General features: G+C 51.3%; 1 pseudogene; it reads right to left on the bottom strand.

The window, feature by feature from the left end:
- Nucleotides 1-17,070, bottom strand: part of LOC123137958 (uncharacterized) — a 121,751-nt pseudogene that overhangs the window by 3,883 nt on the left and 100,798 nt on the right.

Below are 17,070 nucleotides of genomic sequence, written 5' to 3'. Positions count from 1 at the left end.
CGACGTTCACATAACACCACTAGAGGAGAGACAACATACATCTCATCAAAATATCAAACGAATAACAAATTCACATGACTACTAATAGCAAGACTTCACCCATGTCCTCAGGAACAAACGTAACTACTCACAAAGCATATTCATGTTCATAATCAGAGGAGTATTAATAAGCATTACGGATCTGAACATATGATCTTCCAGCAAGTAAACCAATTGGCATCAACTACAAGGAGTAATCAACACTACTAGCAACCCACAAGTACCAATTTCTGATTTTGGATACAAGATTGGATACAAGAGATGAACTAGGGTTTTTAGAGGAGATGGTGCTGGTGAAGATGTTGATGGAGATTGACCCCCTCCCGATGAGAGGATCATTGGTGATGACGATGGTGATGATTTCCCCGTCCCAGAGGGAAGTTTCCCCGGCAGAACAGCTCCGCTAGAGCCCTAGATGGGTTCCGCCAAGGTTTCGCCTCGTGGCGGCGGAGTTTCGTCCCGTAAGCTTGTTTATGATTTTTTTTCTAGGGTAAAAGCCTTCATATAGCAGAATATGGACACCTGAGGGCCACCAGGGGGCCCAGGATACAGGGGTCCGCGCCTAGTAGGGGTGGGCGTGCCCCCCACCCTCGTTGCCAGGGTGTGGGCCCCCTCTGGTACTTTCTTTGCTCAATAATTCTTATTAATTCCAAAAGTGACTTTCATGGAGTTTCAGGACTTTTGGAGGTGTGCAGAATAGGTTTCCAATATTTGCTCCTTTTCCAGCCAGAATCCCAGCTGCCGGCATTCTCCCTCTTCATGGTAAACCTTGCAAAATAAGAGAGAATAGCCATAAGTATTGTGACATAATGTGTAATAACAACCCTTAATGCAATAAATATTTATATAAAAGCATGATGCAAAATGGACGTATCAACTCCCCCAAGCTTAGACCTCGCTTGTCCTCAAGCGGAAGCCGTATCGAAAAATATGTCCACATGTTTAGAGATAGAGGTGTCGATAAAAATAAAATACGGACATATGAGGGCATCATGATCATTCTTATAACAACAACATATATAGATTTTTTCATATGATTTCTTATGCTCAAGTAACAATCTATTCACAATGTCAAGTATGGATCATAAACTTCATTGAAAACTAACAAACTATAATATCAGTCATTGAAGCAATTGCAATTTATCATAACATCAGAAAGAGTCAAGAATAGAGCTTTTCAGCAAGTCCACATACTCAACTATCATATAGTCTTCTACAATTGCTAACACTCACGCAATACTTATGGTTATGGAGTTTTAATCGGACACTAAGAAAGATAGGGGCTTACAATCTCGCCTCCCAACATATTCACCTTTGGGTGATGTCAACAATAATAGTTCATGCTAACTTACATCCAGTTGGATATATATATATATATCAGGATCTTTCCAACACGAGGTGCTTGCCAAAGGATAAAATGAAAAAGGGAAAGGTGAAGATCACCTTGACTCTTGCAAAAAAGTAAAAGACGTAAAGTAAAAGATAGGCCCTTCGCAGAGGGAAGCAGAGGTTATCATGTGCTTTTAGAGTTGGATGCACAAAATGTTAATGCAAAAGAACATCACTTTATATTGCCACTTGTGATATGAACCTTTATTATGTAGTCTGTCGCTTTTATTACTTCCATATCACACGATTGTATAAAGCTTATTTTCTCTGCACTAATAAGTCATACATATTTAGAGAGCAATTTTTATTGCTTGCAACATGACAACTTACTTGAAGGATCTTACTCAATCCATAGGTAGGTATGGTGGACTCTCATGGCAAAACTGGGTTTAAGGATATTTGGAAGCACAAGTAGTATCTCTACTTGGTGCAAGGAATTTGGCTAGCATGAGGGGGAAAGGCAAGCTCAACATGTTGGACGATCCATGACAATATACTTTAACTAAGATGTGAGAAAACATAACCCATTACGTTGTCTTCCTTGTCCAACATCCTTTAGCATGTCATACTTTAATGAGTGCTCACAATTATAAAAGATGTCCAAGGTAGTATATTTATATGTTAAAACCTCTCTTTCTTTATTACTTCCTATTAATTGCAACGATGACCAAAACTATGTTTGTCAACTCTCAATAACTTTTATGCCTCATACTCTATATGTGAAGTCATTGCTATCCATAAGATCAATATGAACTCTTTTATTCTTTTTATTCTTTCTATTTTCTCAAGATCATAGCAATATAGCAAAGCCCTTGACTCAACACTAATCTTTATTATAGATAGCTCACAGACTCGATTACATAGAGAGATCATAAAGCAAAACTCAAAACTAATTCAAACCGAAACTTTATTCTACTAGATCTAGATATTACCAAAAGGATCGTACTAAGTAAAACGGTAAAGATAGGAGTGCGATGGTGATACGATACCGGGGCAACTCCCCCAAGCTTGGCAGTTGCCAAGGGGAGTGCCCATACCCATGTGATTATGTCCTCGGAGGTGGTGAAGAAGGAGTCGTTGATGATGTAGGCTTGTCGTCCATCTTCCAAGGCATAGGCTCACCATCATAAAAGGATGATCGAGTCTCCGGGATCCTCAAATCTGCAGCCAAACTCATCCTCTTGAATCTATATTCATACTCACAGTTTTGGTTTTGCAGGTCATAGATCTGGGCTTGGAGGTGCTCGATTTTCTCATGAATCTTGAAGATGGTCTCCCCAATGTTCTTGGCGTCCAGCTTGTGGTTGTTGGTGAACTCCGCGATCATCATCTGGTTGGCATTGAGTCCACGCTCCACCATCCCTTGGCACTTGAAAACTTGTTGTTCAATAGCTTCGAGCTTCGTCTCCACGCTTCTGGTATGCCTTGGTCCCTCCACACCGCGGATGTGCAGCACCCCCTCACACATCTCAATGGTTTGAGGGTGTTGCAGCACCTCCGCAAGATAGGGGTTGGTAACCCTCTCGAAAGACTTGTCCTTGGGAGCGCTTGGAGATGTCATGGTGCTCTAGATCTGTCAGAAAAACAGCTCGAAATGAAAACTGAAGATTTTTTCGTGATACGGTGGTCAAAACCTTCGGGAGATTATATAATGATTTTTACCGACCAAAAGAAGTAACGTGCCAGAAAATGGAGTCCCGGAGGCACACGAGGTGCCCACGAGGCAGGGGGCGCACCCAGTAAGGGTGGGCACGCCCTCCACCCTCGTGGAGGCCTCGTGTCCTTCCCGGATTACTTCTTGCTTCCCTAAAGTCTTAAATATTCCAAAACGGAGAAAAAAATACCATTAGAACTGTTTTGGAGTCGGTTTACTTACCGTACCACATACCTATTCCTTTTCGGAGTCTGAAACATTCTGGAAAGTGTCCCTTATGTATTCATCCGGGGTTACGGTTTCAATAATATTAGTTTCAACATTGATAGGATTACCTGAGATATAATGTTTGATTCTTTAACCGTTCACTACCTTCGGATTTGTGCCTTCGATGTTGTTGATTTTTATGGCACCGGAATGATAGACCTCCTCGATAACGTAAGGACCTTCCCATTTAGAGAGATGTTTTCCTGCAAAAAATCTTAAACGAGAGTTGAATAGCAACACATAATCACCTATGTTAAACTCACACTTTTGTATCCTTTTGTCATGCCATCTTTAAACTTTTTCTTTAAACAACTTGGCAGTCTCATAGGCTTGGGTTCTCCATTCATCAAGTGAGCTAATGTCAAATAACCTCTTCTCACCGGCAAGTTTGAAATCATAGTTGAGCTCTTTAATGGCCCAATATGCCTTATGTTCAAGTTTGAGAGGTAAGTGACATGCTTTTCTGTATACCATCTTATATGGAGACATACCCATAGGATTTTCATATGCAGTTCTATAGGCCCACAATGCATCATCAAGTTTTTTGGACCAATTCTTTCTAGATCTATTAAAAGTCTTTTGCAAAATTAATTTGAGCTCTCTATTAGTCAACTCTACTTGACCACTAGACTGTGGGTGACAAGGAGATGCAATTCTATGATTAACATCATACTTAGCAAGCATTTTACGAAATGCACCATGAATAAAATGTGAACCACCATCAGTCATGAGATATCTAGGGACTCCAAACCTCGGAAAAATAACTTCTTTGAGCATTTTAATAGAGGTGTTATGATCAGCACTACTAGTTAGAATAGCTTCTGCCCACTTAGTAACGTAATCAACAGCAACTAAAATATGTTTATATCCATTAGAGGCAGGAAAAGGTCCCATATAATCAAAGCCCCAAACATCAAATGGTTCAATAACAAGAGAGTAATTCATAGGCATTTCTTGATGTCTACTAATGTTACCAATTCTTTGACATTCATCACAAGACAAGACAAATTTATGAGCATCTTTGAAGAGAGTAGGCCAATAAAAACTGGATTGCAATACCTTATGTGTAGTTCTATCTCCAGCGTGGTGACCTCCATATGGTTCGGAGTGACACTTGCTGTCGGGGAAGCTGATCCACGAACACCTATGGGGACCGGCGGACCGGGCCCCTTTCGGTTCGGCAGGGGGGCGGAGATTGCACGAAGAGCGGATCGAGGCGAAGCACACGAGCAGTTTACCCAGCTTCGGAGCTCTCCGGAAAGATAATACTCCTACTGCTGCTTGTCTGATTGTATTGAGTTCTTGCTCGGGAGCGCTGAGTGCTACAGTACACACGAGCTGCTAACGAGACCGAGCGTGAGTGTTTTCTGGTTTTCGAACCCCCCTCTACGTTGCGCCTGGGCCTGTACAGTATATCCTACCTAACCCTGACGGCAGGGGACAAAGGCATTAAATGCCCGTCTGCGTCGCCCAAATAGTGCAAAAAAGGACCGTCAGGGACGCCACCGCTTGCCACGATGGCGATCTTGTCAGCGTCGCTTGCCACCTCGCACCGCTGGCTGCACAGCCTCCTGCCACGCGCGCCTGGAAAGACCCCAAGGCGACACGTTGGTGGATGTGCTGGAGCGTGGGTACAGAGTGGTAACCTGCCGCGGCAAGCGCCTTGCCGCGGCCGTTGTCTTGTCGCGCATCCGGAAGCTTGTCGCTCACCGGGCCTTGCCGGGATGCACGGCGTGTCGCGGCAAGTTCCTTGAGATGCCTTGGTTGGCATTCCCGGCAAGCACCTCTTGCCGGGGGCTTGTCTCCTTAGTTTAAATACTTTATTCTTCAATGGCTCCAAAGGAACCACGGAGGACCTTGGCGTCACCCGGCAAGCCTTGCCGCGGGGCGCTGCAACTGCCCGTGCACAGGTTCGGGATACTAGGGTACCCCTACTCTAGTACACCGACAGGAGCCCCCGGGCCTGGGCCACACACGGTGCCGAGCGCTGTTGGGCCAGGCCCAAAACAGGGCACGGGCACGCGCGGCCTGGATTACGCCGTATCTTACACCGTATCCACCACGCCCTCCCCCAGCAGCACGCGTCGAATGCGGCATCGTGGGAGAGATCATGGGTGGTTTCTTTATTCGGAAGGACGAAACGTCCGCCCCCTCCGGTCCCTGGCGGAGGAGCGGGAGCAACTTCTCGAGGAGCGGAAAGCCTTCCTCCTCGCGAAGGCTGAAGTTGAAGAGAAGCAACGGCTTGTCACCGGAAATCTATTTGCGCAGGAAGGAGAGTTGGCGCAGCGCAAGGTCAACCATGATAGCCACGAGGAGGAGCTTGCTGCGCGCGAGCAAGCAATTGGCGGGGCTCTCAAGGAGGCAAGGGATGCTGCCGCAGCTGCCGAGGCCGCCAAGAAGGAGCTGGAGATGAAGGTGGCGCAGCTGGAAGCCGATCTCAGGGCGGGCGGCGAGGAGCTTGCCGCGCTCAAGCGTGAGCGCGAGAAGGACGCTGCCGCTCATGGTGAGCTGCAGGGTCTTCTCGCTGAGAGGAGCAAGGATCTCAGCGCCGCCAAGGATTCCAATGCAGATCTCGTGTTGAAGCTGGCCACTTTGACTCAGACGCTGGACGGCGCCAGGGAGTGGGAGGTGGCCTTATCGGAGAAGATCAAGGCCGACGAGGCGCTGCTGGCGAGTGCTGTTGCCGCCCAGGATACTTTTAGGGAGACTGTGGAGCACTGGACCGAGGGTCTCTTGAATGCTGCTGCCGCCATCGACGGGGAGTTGGCGCAGCTGGGGATGGAGGATCTCGGATACTCCTCCGACGAGCACCTCCAACCCAGCGCCAAGCTCAGCTTGTTCTTCAAAGGCGTGGCGACGGCACTCCAGCGACTCCGGGAGAAGATCCCAAAGCAGCTGGCCAACGAGTAGCGCAAGATCTGCGCGGGAGTTCTTCAGAAGGTGCTGGTGAAGGTGGCCTTCCGCAACCCAGGCCTCAACCTCACCAACGTCCTCAGGTCCTTGCTGCCGGATGCTGATTTGGAGGCGCTCAAGGCCCTTGTCGCACCCATTGTGGACAAGGTGAGTGAAATCAAGAGGGTTGAGGGCGATCGCGTAGACTAGGCCGCCCGTTTTCTCTTTTTTTCTTGTCGCTGTTGGTCATGTCATGAGAACAATCTGTTAGAGCTACGACAAGTTATCTTGTAATATAACTCTATTTTGGGTAGAGATTGCTATGTTATTTCCTTTACTTGATTCCTTCCTTTGTATGTTTTTGCCCTATGCTTTTTAGGGAACTTGTTGGCGCAGGCACCTTAGCCGCGAGCGCTGAGTGCGGGACATCAGCAGCCTACTGGCGGTGCTGCTTCCGACAAGAAACCTTGTCGCAACTAGTCGCAGCTCACTTAAGTTGTTGAGCGGACTCGAAACAAAGTAAGGGTGCAACTAGCTACGAGTTGGTTCCTCTGCGCACAGGTTTTCCATACAAAGTACGGTCGTTCGAGGAAGATAACTTAAAAATTTAAAAACTGATTGCTCAAACTTTGGCAACTTAGCTTTTCTGTCGTTTGCTTTCCGGTAAGGCGAAACTTCCTTGAACGATCCCTAGTCCATACCATTATCTTCTCCTTTCCCCCCGGCAAACTTGTGTGCGAGGGAACCTTCCTTTCCTTTTTGAGAAAAAGAAAGACGAGAAAATAAAGATATGGAGCCTTACTGCTCGTTATTGCTTACCGGGGATAGGCGCTGCACAAAGTGTCAGATAACACATGCAAAGAAAGTAGAAAGCATGATATTGACAAGATGTGCGGAGCACATGAGCTTTACTTATGCACGGGGTCTGTGCCCGGCTTTGTACAAAGGATTACATGCAACATCGGCAAGACTTGTACAAAAGGTGGTTGCCGGAACAGGTTCCGGCAACCGCGCCCTACGGGTAAAACTTACAAAGATGTTCAATGTTCCAGGAGTTGCTCACCGGAATGCCATCTTCGGTCTCAAGGCGGACAACGCCAGGCCTAGTGACTCGTTTCACCCGATAAGGGCCTTCCCACTTCGGCGTCAACTTGTTGGAATTCTTGGCGGACTGAACGCGCCGAAGAACAAGGTCGCCTTCCTCGAAACTTCTGGCATTAACTTTGTGGCTATGATAGCAGCGCAAAGCTTGCTGGTATCGAGCAGCTCGTACAGCACCCTGAAGACGGTCTTCCTCAAGGAGCAGCACGTCATTTTGTCGCAACTGCTCTTGCTCGAGCTCATCATAAGCGAGCACTCGAGGTGACCCGTATACGAGTTCCGTGGGGAGAACTGCCTCTGCTCCATAGACTAGAGCGAAAGGTGTCTGGCCAGTGGCTCGATTTGGCATCGTCCTGATCGACCAAAGAACCACCGGCAGCTCCTCAATCCAGTTCCTTCCGCACTTGCGCAGCCTGTCGAAAGTCCTGGTCTTGAGCCCGCGCAGCACTTCAGCATTCGCCCTCTCCGCTTGACCGTTGCTTCTTGGATGAGCAACAAAAGCGAAGCAGACCTTGGCACCAAGATCTTGGACGTATTGCATGAAGGTGCGGCTCGTGAATTGCGTGCCGTTGTCGGTGATGATCCTGTTAGGGATCCCGAAACGACAAACAATCGACCTGAAGAACTTGACTGCTGACTGTGCTGTCACCTTCCTCACTGGTTCCACTTCCGGCCACTTTGTGAACTTGTCAATTGCAACGTACAAGTACTCAAAGCCCCCGACAGCTCGGGGAAAGGGGCCGAGGATGTCGAGCCCCCAGACCAAAAATGGCCAGGATAAAGGGATCGTCTGGAGAGCTTGAGCTGGCTGGTGTATCTGCTTGGAATGGAACTGGCACGCTTCACACTTGGTTACTTGTGCAGTTGCATCCTACAGGGCTGTCGGCCAAAAGAAACCTTGCCGGAACGCTTTGCCGGCAAGTGCTCTTGCACCAATGTGGTGACCACATATGCCTCCATGTATCTCTGCCAACAGCTTTTGTCCGTCTTCCCGGTGAATACACTTCAATTTCACGCCGTTGAGTCTTCTTCTGTACAGTGTGTTGTCGACAAACTGGTACATACTTGACTTCCGGGCTACTCTTTCCGCTTCTTCTTGCTCTTCGGGAAGTTCTCCTGTCTGAAGGAAATGAACAATCTGCTGTGCCCATGCTGGAGCTTGCGGCTCGACAACAAGGACTAAAGGCACATCTGCTGCTGCGGGAACATCCGCTTCTACGGCGAGAACCTGCGGCTCAGCCGGAGCTTGATGTTCCCTGGCAAGCTTGCCGGAGCAAAACTTGTCGGGAGCGTCTGCTTCAACGGGACAAACCCTAAGGCTTGCCGGAGCAGACTGCTCCTCAGCACTCTTGGTGTTGATCTTGAGGACTTTCTTGGCGGCGGTTTCGGGGAGCTCTGCCGGAAAATAATCACCAGAAATCAACTTCCTCTTCTTGCTCTGTCCAGTTGATGGCGTTACGGATGGTTGGGTCAGCTTGAGCACAAAGATCCATGGTTCCACAGGTAACTTAAGCGCGGCGCACTTTGACAGGCCATCGGCAATGTCGTTCTGAGCTCTCGGAACATGTTCCATCTATAGGCCGTCAAAGTGCTCTTCTAGCTTTCTCACTTCGTCAACGTAAGCTTCCATCAACGGACTCTGATAATTCTTGTTCACTTGGCGGACGACAAGCTGTGAGTCACCCCTGACAATGAGCTTCTTGATCCCAAGGTCTGCTGCGATCCTGAGACCGGCAAGCAATCCTTCATACTCTGCAGTATTGTTCGTTGCTTGCTCCTTGGGAAAGTGCATCTGGACTACGTACTTGAGGTGTTCTCCGGTGGGTGCGACAAGTAGCACGCCCGCACCGGCGCCTTGTAGCGAGAAGGCACTATCAAAGTACATCAGCCACTCTTTGCTTGCTTCCTTGACGGGGATGCTCGTCTCTGGAATTTCTTCATCTTGTGTTGGCGTCCATTCTGCTATGAACTCTGCCAATGCTCTGCTTTGGATAGTTAAAGTGCTCTCAAACTTGAGGCCAAAGCTTGACAGTTCCAGCGCCCACTCGACAATCCTGCCTGTTGCTTCTGGATTTTGCAGTATCCTCTTCAGCGGAAAACGAGTGGCGACTGTGATCTCATGTGCTTGGAAGTAATGGCGCAGCTTTCTCGAGGCCACGAGAAGGCCGAAAAGCAATTTCTGCACACCAGAGTACCTTGATCTAGCCCCTTGCAGAAGGGAACTGACAAAGTAAACTGGGCGCTGCACCATTCTTTTCTGCATCTTGTCATGCTCCTGCGCAGATCCATCTTTGTCGGGACCAGAGCTTGCCGGTGAAGTCCCTTGCTTGTCGCTGGATGCATCTGCAAATGGTTGTTGGCTCATCATCCGCCTCCCTCTCTGCTACTAATGCAGCACTAACCACTTGATTGGTTGCCGCTATATATAGCAGCAACTTCTCTTGTGGCTTAGGTGCGACAAGTGTTGGAGTGGAGGACATGTATCTCTTTAAGTCCTGCAGCGCAGCCTCCACCTCCGGAGTCCATTTCATTGGACCTGCCTTTTTCAATATTTTGAAAAACGGAAGTGCGCGCTCAGCAGACCTAGAGATAAACCTGCTAAGAGCAGCTACGCAACTGGCAAGTCTTCGTACATCCTTGACGCGCTTTGGTGCTTCAATCTGCTCAATGGCCTTGATCTTGTCGGGATTGGCTTCAATTCCCCGCTGAGACACGAAGAACCCGAGAAGCTTGCCGGAGGGGACTCCAAACACACACTTCTCGGGGTTAAGCTTGAGGTTGATTTTGCGCAGATTTACAAAGGTTTCGTCTAAATCTTGAATCAGAGTTGCCTTGTCCTTGCTCTTGACCACTATATCATCCATGTAGGCTTCCACATTTCTGTGCATTTGCGGCTCAAAAGCGTCATGGACTACCCTTGCAAATGTTGAACCAACATTCTTTAAACCGAAAGGCATCCATACGAAACAGTATGTGCCACATGGGGTGATGAATGCGGTCTTCTCCTCATCCTCTTCTGCCATGAAGATCTGATGGTATCCTGAGTATGCATCAAGAAATGAAAGCAAGTCACATCTGGCCGTGGAGTCAACAATCTGGTCGATGCGCGGCAAGGGAAATGGGTCTTTGGGGCAAGCTTTATTGACATCGGTAAAGTCGATACAAAGCCTCCATTTCCCATTTGCCTTGCGCACGACTACAGGGTTGGACAACCACGTAGGATGGAGCACTCCTCTGACAAGGCCTGCTGCTTCCAATTTCTTGATTTCTTCTGCGATGAATTCTTGGCGCTCCAGTGCCTGTTTCCTGACTTTCTGCTTGACGGGCCGCGCATGAGGTCAGACGGCAAGATGGTGCTTGATTACTTTCCTGGGAACACCAGGGATGTCAGACGGTTGCCATGCAAATACGTCGACATTCGCCCGCAGGAAAGCAACGAGCGTGCTTTCCTATTTAGGGTCGAGAGTGGCACTGATGGTGAAGGTACCACCAGTGCCATCCTCCTTGGCGGACACCTTCTTGGTCTCTGGTGGAGCTGCCATTGTCTTCTTACATTTGCCGGTGGAGTTCGATGGTGCGTCCTCGACGGTAGCGCAGCACTCCGAAGAGGTGCGCTTGCCGGAGTGGGCATCAGAACTCTTGCCGGACTTGGTCTTTTTCTTCGCCCCGGGAGCTTCAACGGCAAGTGACTTGCGATCTGTTGCGGCTGTTGCTTCCCGGTAGATCTTGTCGGCACAGATGAGAGCATCCTTCTTGTCGCCAGGGACAGAGATGACACTTATCGGGCCTGGCATCTTCAGTATGTTGTATGCATAGTGAGAGGCTGCCATGAATTTGGCGAGTGCTGGATGGCCGAGTATCCCATTATAAGGTAATGGGAAATCAGCAACGTCAAAAGTGACCCTCTCAGTCCTGAAGTTCAACTCGCTGCCAAATGTCACGGGCAACGTGATCTTTCCCTTCGGCTTGCTCCTTCCCGGATTGATTCCTTGGAATGTGCCGGTCTCTTCGAGCTCGCCATCAGGGATCTGGAGTTTCTGGAGTACCGCGGAGGAGATCAGGTTCAAGCCGGCCCCGCCGTCAACTAGCATCTTAGTGACCTTGAGGTTGCGGATAGTTGGTGAAACCAACATCGGCAAGCACCCGACCGCAGTTATGCGATCAAGGTGGTCCTCAATATCAAAGATGATAGGCGTGCTGGACCATTTCAGAGGCTTGCGTGACTCGATGGGTGGTTCTGCTGCATTGACTTCCCGCACCCATTGCTTGAGCTGGCGGTGTGAAGTATGCAGAGAAGCACCGCCGTCAACGCACAGGACCTCTGTGGCTTTCTGGAACTCCTGCTCATCGGTCTCGTCATCATCCATGTCTTCATCGTCGTCGTCATCTTCATCCTTGTCGCGGCCGCGGGGAGGTCTGTCTCCTTGCCGCTGCTTGGCTTTGCAGCGGCGTCCTCCTCGGCCGGGACGTTTCTTGCCAGCTCCTCCAGCACCTTCCTGGACTTTCTCCTTGTTGCGTCGCTCGTATTCAGCCTTTTGCTGCTCGACAAGCTATTCGACCTTCTTGCAGCTCTGGAGGTCATGGCCCTTGGTGCGGTGGATCTTGCAGTATTGCTTGTTGGTGCCGTCCTGCTTGTCGGCGACCGCCACAGCCTGGTGGTTGGTGCCCGTGGCAATCTCCTTGCCGGAGCTACCAGCTTTGGCTTTCTTGCCGGACTGCTCAACGACTAGCACCTCTTTGCCTTTCTTCTTCCTGTTGTTCCGCCGTCGGTTTCTCTTTGCCGGGGCAGTCTCCTCACTATCAGATCCTCCTGCTCCTATATTCTCTCCGGGGAGTTTCCTCCCTTCCTCAGCACGTGCACACTTGTCGGCCAGGGAATATAGCTCACTGACGTCTCTGATCTTGCACATCGCCATCTCCTCCCACATCCTACGGTTTCGCACGTTCTGATGGAACGCGCTGATTACCGCGGAGGGTGGACATCTAGGATGTTGTGCTGTACACGGCTGAACCTCTGAATGTACTTGCGCAGGGGCTCTCCTTCCTTCTGGGCGAGCAGATGAAGATCGCTCTCTTGGCCATGAGGCTTGTGGCCGCCTGTAAAGGCGCCGACAAACTGATGGCATAGGTCTGCCCAGGAGGATATGGAGTTATCCGGCAAGTGCATGAGCCGGGATCTTACATTGGGTTTGAGCACCAGCGGGAAGTAGTTGGCAAGGATCTTGTCATCCCGTCCCCCGGCAGCTTGCACCGCGATGGTGTAGATGCCGAGGAACTCCGACGGATGCGACTTGCCGTCGTACTTCTCTGGCACGTCTGGCTTAAAATTCTTCGTGCTGGGCCACTAGACTTGCCGCAGCTCACGAGTGAACGCAGGGCAACCTACCGCGTATGGCAAGTCGCCTGGTTCCCCTGGCACATGCATGTCGACAGAAGGCCCAGCGCACTGGTCGGATTGACGCCGTGCTTCTCTTCGGTGCTCGATGCGAGTACGAGCATCTTCTTACTGTCGTTCGTGAAGAACTTGGCGCTGATCGCGGTGAGCTCGTGGATCCAATGATGCGGTGGAGCCGCTGTCGAGGTGGATCCGGCGAGTTGGCGATCTTGGCCTTCGGGGTGGAGAGTGCATGGTGGTTGCACCCCCACCGGCTTCGTCGCCATCGGCTCGTGCCTGGCGATCCTGCCGCGGTAGCGATGCACTAGGCTACCGCGGAGTGTCGCCGTTGGCGAAGCCGATGAGACTCTGAATGGTGGCCCTCCATCCGTCGATCTTGTCTTCCGTTGGAGGGTAATCCAAGAGCAGTTGAGCTCGCGCCAAAGCTTCTGCTGGAGTGGTGGGTGGCAGTGGCGAACGGTGCGAGGAGCGGGATATGCTCGGACTTCTAACTATGTTAGAAGGAGCAGTATCCTGTCGAGGTGATCTTGCCTCGCTCGTGCCAGCATGTTGGCATGCATGCTGGTCTTGAGCACCCCGAGATCCACCAGCTCGATCTTGGCCCAATAAACATATGGTATTGCGAGTACCATGACGCTGTCGGTCCTGCGCCTCCTGAGATGGGCGCGGAACATGTACGGACGCCAAGGTTTGCGCAGCCTTGTCCTTGGACCTGGCAGCATCGTGAGCTCCCTCGTCAATGTCCGTTCTTCCGCCGGCATCTTCCCCACCACTCATTTGCTCCTTCGGTGGTGGGATCGACGTGGACGGACCAGCTGCCGCCGAAGTCTTCTTCTTCGGTGGCATGTCAATGAAGAAAATTGAGATCTAGCTCGCGTGAACGCCGGATCAGGTTCACACAACCTCGACGCCCCCTACCTGGCGCGCCAAAGATGTCGGGGAAGCTGATCCACGAACACCTATGGGGACCGGCGGACCGGGCCCCTTTCGGTTCGGCGGGGGGCGGAGATCGCACGAAGAGCGGATCGAGGTGAAGCACGCGAGCAGTTTACCCAGCTTCGGAGCTCTCCGGAGAGATAATACTCCTACTGCTGCTTGTCTGATTGTATTGAGTTCTTGCTCGGGAGCGCTGAGTGCTACAGTACACACGAGCTGCTAACGAGACCGAGCGTGAGTGTTTTCTGGTTTTCGAACCCCCCTCTATGTTGCGCCTGGGCCTGTACAGTATATCCTACCTAACCCTGACAGAAGGGGACAAAGGCATTAAATGCCCGTCTGCGTCGCCCAAATAGTGCAAAAAAGGGCCGTCAGGGACGCCACCGCTTGCCACGATGGCGATCTTGTCAGCGTCGGTTGCCACCTCGCACCGCTGGCTGCATAGCCTCCTGCCACGCGCGCCTGGAAAGACCCCAAGGCGACACGTTGGTGGATGTGCTGGAGCGTGGGTATAGAGTGGTAGCCTGCCGCGGCAAGCGCCTTGCCGCGGCCGTTGTCTTGTCGCGCGTCCGAAAGCTTGTTGCTCACCGGGCCTTGCCGGGACGCGCGGCGCGTCGCGGCAAGTTCCTTGAGATGCCTTGGTTGGCCTTGCCGGCAAGCACCTCTTGCCGGGGGCTTGTCTACTTGGTTTAAATACTTTGTTCTTGAATGGCTCCAAAGGAACCATGGAGGACCTTGGCGGTCACCCGGCAAGCCTTGCCGCGGGGCGCTACAACTGCCCGTGCACAGGTTCGGGATACTAGGGTACCCCTACTCTAGTACACCGATAGGAGCCCCCGGGCCTGGGCCACACACGGTGCCGAGCGCTTTGGGCCAGGCCCAAAACAGGGCACGGGCACGCACGGCCTGGATTACGTCGTATCTTACTCCGTATCCACCACGCCCTCCCCCAACGGCACGCGTCGAATGCGGCGTCGTGGGAGAGATCGTGGGTGGTTTCTTTATTCAGAAGGATGAAACATCCGCCCCCTCCGGTCCCTGGCGGAGGAGCGGGAGCAACTTCTCGAGGAGCGGAAAGCCTTCCTCCTCATGAAGGCTGAAGTTGAAGAGAAGCAACGGCTTGTCACCGAAAATCTATTTGCGGAGGAAGGAGAGTTGGCCTAGTGCAAGGTCAACCTTGATAGCCACGAGGAGGAGCTTGCTGCGCGCGAGCAAGCAATTGGCGGGGCTCTCAAGGAGGCAAGGGATGCTGCCGCAGCTGCCGAGGCCGCCAAGAAGGAGCTGGAGATGAAGGTGGCGCAGCTGGAAGCTGATCTCAGGGCGGGCGGTGAGGAGCTTGCCGCGCTCAAGCATGAGCGCGAGAAGGACGCTGCCGCTCATGGTGAGATGCAGGGTCTTCTCGTTGAGAGGAGCAAGGAGCTCAGCGCCGCCAAGGATTCCAATGCAGATCTCGAGTTGAAGCTGGCCACTTTGACTCAGACGCTGGACGGCACCAGGGAGCGGGAGGTGGCCTTGTCGGAGAAGATCAAGGCCGACGAGGCGCTGCTGGCGAGTGCTGTTGCCGCCCAGGATACTTTTAGGGAGACTCTGGAGCACTGGACCGAGGGTCTCTTGAATGCTGCTGCCGCCATCGACGGGGAGTTGGCGCAGCTGGGGATGGAGGATCTCGGATACTCCTCCGACGAGCACCTCCAACCCAGCGCCAAGCTCAGCTTGTTCTTCAAAGGTGTGGCGACGACACTCCAGTGACTCCGGGAGAAGATCCCAAAGCAGCTGGCCGACGAGTCACGCAGGATCTTCGCGGGAGTTCTTCAGAAGGTGCTGGTGAAGGTGGCCTTCCGCAACCCAGGCCTCAACCTCACCAACGTCCTCAGGTCCTTGCTGCCGGATGCTGATCTGGAGGCGCTCAAGGCCCTTGTCGCACCCATTGTGGACAAGGTGAGCGAAATCAAGAGGGTTGAGGGCGATCGCGTAGACTAGGCCGCCCGTTTTCTCTTATTTTCTTGCCGCTGTTGGTCATGTCATGAGAACAATCTGTTAGAGCTGCAACAAGTTATCTTGTAATATAACTCTATTTTGGGTAGAGATTGCTATGTTATTTCCTTTACTTGATTCCTTCCTTTGTATGTTTTTGCCCTACGCTTTTTAGGGAACTTGTCGGCGCAGGCACCTTCGCCGCGAGCGCTGAGTGCGGGACATCAGCAGCCTGCTGGCGGTGCTGCTTCCGACAAGAAACCTTGTCGCAACTAGTCGCAGCTCACTTAAGTTGTTGAGCGGACTCGAAACAAAGTAAGGGTGCAACTAGCTACGAGTTGGTTCCTCTGCGCACAGGTTTTCCATACAAAGTACGGTCGTTCGAGGAAGATAACTTAAAAATTTAAAAACTGATTGCTCAAACTTTGGCAACTTAGCTTTTCTGTCATTTGCTTTCCGGTAAGGCAAAACTTCCTTGAACGACGCCTAGTCCATACCATTATCTTCTCCTTCCCCCCCGGCAAACTTGTGTGCGAGGGAACCTTCCTTTCCTTTTTGAGAAAAAGAAAGAAGAGAAAATAAAGATATGGAGCCTTACGGCTCGTTATTGCTTACCGGGGATAGGCGCTGCACAAAGTGTCAGATAATGCATGCAAAGAAAGTAGAAAGCATGATATTGACAAGATGTGCGGAGCACATGAGCTTTACTTATGCACGGGGTCTGCGCCCGGCTTTGTACAAAGGATTACATGCAACATCGGCAAGACTTGTACAAAAGGTGGTTGCCGGAACAGGTTCCGGCAACCGCGCCCTACGGGTAAAACTTACGAAGATGTTCAATGTTCCAGGAGTTGCTCACCGGAATGCCATCTTCGGTCTCAAGGCGGACAGCGCCAGGCCTAGTGACTCGTTTCACCCGATAAGGGCCTTCCCACTTCAGCGTCAACTTGTTGGAATTCTTGGCGGACTGAACGCGCCGAAGAACAAGGTCGCCTTCCTCGAAACTTCTGGCATTAACTTTGCGGCTATGATAGCGGCACAAAGCTTGCTGGTATCGAGCAGCTCGTACAACAGCCTGAAGACGGTCTTCCTCAAGGAGCAGCGCGTCATTTTGTCGCAACTGCTCTTGCTCGAGCTCATCATAAGCGAGCACTCGAGGTGACCCGTATACGAGTTCCATGGGGAGGACTGCCTCTGCTCCATAGACTAGAGCGAAAGGTGTCTGGCCAGTGGCTCGATTTGGTGTCGTCCTGATCGACCAAAGAACCACCGGCAGCTCCTCAATCCAGTTCCTTCCGCACTTGCGCAGCCTGTCGAAAGTCCTGGTCTTGAGCCCGCGCAGCACTTCAGCATTCGCCCTCTCCGCTTGACCGTTGCTTCTGGGATGAGCAACAGAAGCGAAGCAGACCTTGGCGCCAAGATC

Source organism: Triticum aestivum, chromosome 6B (assembly GCF_018294505.1).
Source record: "Triticum aestivum cultivar Chinese Spring chromosome 6B, IWGSC CS RefSeq v2.1, whole genome shotgun sequence".
In the NCBI taxonomy this organism is placed as follows: domain Eukaryota; kingdom Viridiplantae; phylum Streptophyta; class Magnoliopsida; order Poales; family Poaceae; genus Triticum; species Triticum aestivum.
This window is presented reverse-complemented; position numbering and strand designations above follow the sequence as displayed.